Raw genomic sequence first — 1,707 nt, 5'->3', positions numbered from 1 at the left:
TGGTATAATGGTTTCATGGGGAGGGGGCATAGCTTTGAGCTGAATCACTGTTCCAATGTATATTGGCCATATAGACATCATTTGTTTCCTATGCCTATCTGTCTTATTCTTTAAGAGGAGGAGAAAAGCATACCCACTTAAAGGGATTGCTACTATCTTAAGGGGGGTAGGTAAATTGTTTAACACAGTTTAAAACATATAGTATTGCTCTTTCATCTGGTTATTGTGGCCTGAGGCACCATGAGCAGCAAAGTCTCCAAGTGACACCCTGCACTGGTGGTGTGGGAAGTCCTGCAGGGGAACCAGTGCCAGCGCCAGAAGGTTTTGGAGATGGTGGAGCTGCAGACCAGCTTGAAGAACTACCACCCTCAGAGGGACAAGTGCTTCTCTGGCACCATCAGGCTTCAGTCCACTCCCTGCCCCAAAGTTTGGGGGACCAGCAGCACTCTGAGGAGGCCAAGGTCGTGGATATTCCCCACATGGACACCGAGACATAGAAGAAACTCAACAAGAAAAAAATTTCAAGAAGCTGTTCAAGAAGTGTGATGCTTTTTGGCTTCAGAATCTCTGATCAAGCAGATCCCACAAGGTTTGGGTCCAGGCCTGAGTAAGGCTGGCAAGTTCCCTCCATGCTGACCCACAATGAGAACTGGGGGCCAAAGTGGGTGAAGTGAAGTCCACCATCCAATTCCAGATGAAGAAGGCGGTATGTCTGGCAGTGGTGGTTGGCGCATGAAGATGGCAGACGATGAGCTTGTGTACGACGTCCACGTAGCTGTCAGTTTCCTGGTATCATTGCTCAAGAAGAATTGGCAGAAGGTCTGGGCTTTATACATCAAAAGCGCCTGTGGGCAAGCCCCAGCACCTGTACTAAGACACACCTTAATAAACCCTAGTGCTACCACTAAGAAAAAGAAAAAAATATATAATGTTCACATGAGGGACGTGAGTATTGGTTTTATAGCATAATTTCTTCTGTACATAATAAATTGAATCAATAAAATTAGCTTCTCATGGAAAGCAGAAAAGAGAAGTAAGGGCTACTTGTTGCTTTCTGTTGCTTTCCACACAATTGCCATTCACTTCTCTCCCTTTTACGACTGTGTTAATTGCAATCATTATTCTGTTTGCCCAGAGTATCCGTTTAATTACATTTCTTATTCTTACTTGGAATTCTTACTGCATTACTGCAAATGTTGTGAGCAATCCCATATTTTATATTCATATGGCCCCAGGTATATGGATTTCCGAAAGATTAATTCCATAGCTAGATGTCTACCTTTTTAATCTGTTGCTTGAAATCTTGTAAGGTGGAGATGGTCTCTTCTATTATCCAAATGGCTAGTGAATGCCTGCAGTGCACTTGCTTTGGTAGTCTTTTTACAAATAACATCTGAATGATTTTCACCAGAAGAATGAGGAAGAAATTTATAATTGTGAGTTTCCTATTCTGCTTATAGTAAGATGTCAATATGCACACAGAGGTAGTAAGTATTATTACTGGTTTTTCTTTTAGTTTGCTTTGTTTGTGCATGGATTTAATGTGACAAATATATATATCAGTGTTTCCTAATGTAAAGTGATAAATGCCTGTAAAAGTCTTAGAAATCTAGACTGTGGTCACTGATATAAAGTCTTTGAAATAGATCTGAGAGAGTATTAGATGTGGAGTGGTAACAGGTTAAACTGAGTGTGAGATGAATGTAT

General features: G+C 41.4%; 1 pseudogene; it reads left to right on the top strand.

The window, feature by feature from the left end:
• The first annotated feature begins 240 nt into the window (after positions 1-240).
• On the top strand, positions 241-874 carry LOC123778885 (large ribosomal subunit protein uL1 pseudogene; annotated as a pseudogene).
• The last annotated feature ends 833 nt before the right edge of the window (positions 875-1,707 follow it).

The sequence above is a fragment of the Ursus americanus genome, chromosome 25, assembly GCF_024610735.1.
Source record: "Ursus americanus isolate L20-20 chromosome 25, mUrsAme1.1.p, whole genome shotgun sequence".
Classification (NCBI taxonomy): Eukaryota; Metazoa; Chordata; class Mammalia; order Carnivora; family Ursidae; genus Ursus; species Ursus americanus.
This window is presented reverse-complemented; position numbering and strand designations above follow the sequence as displayed.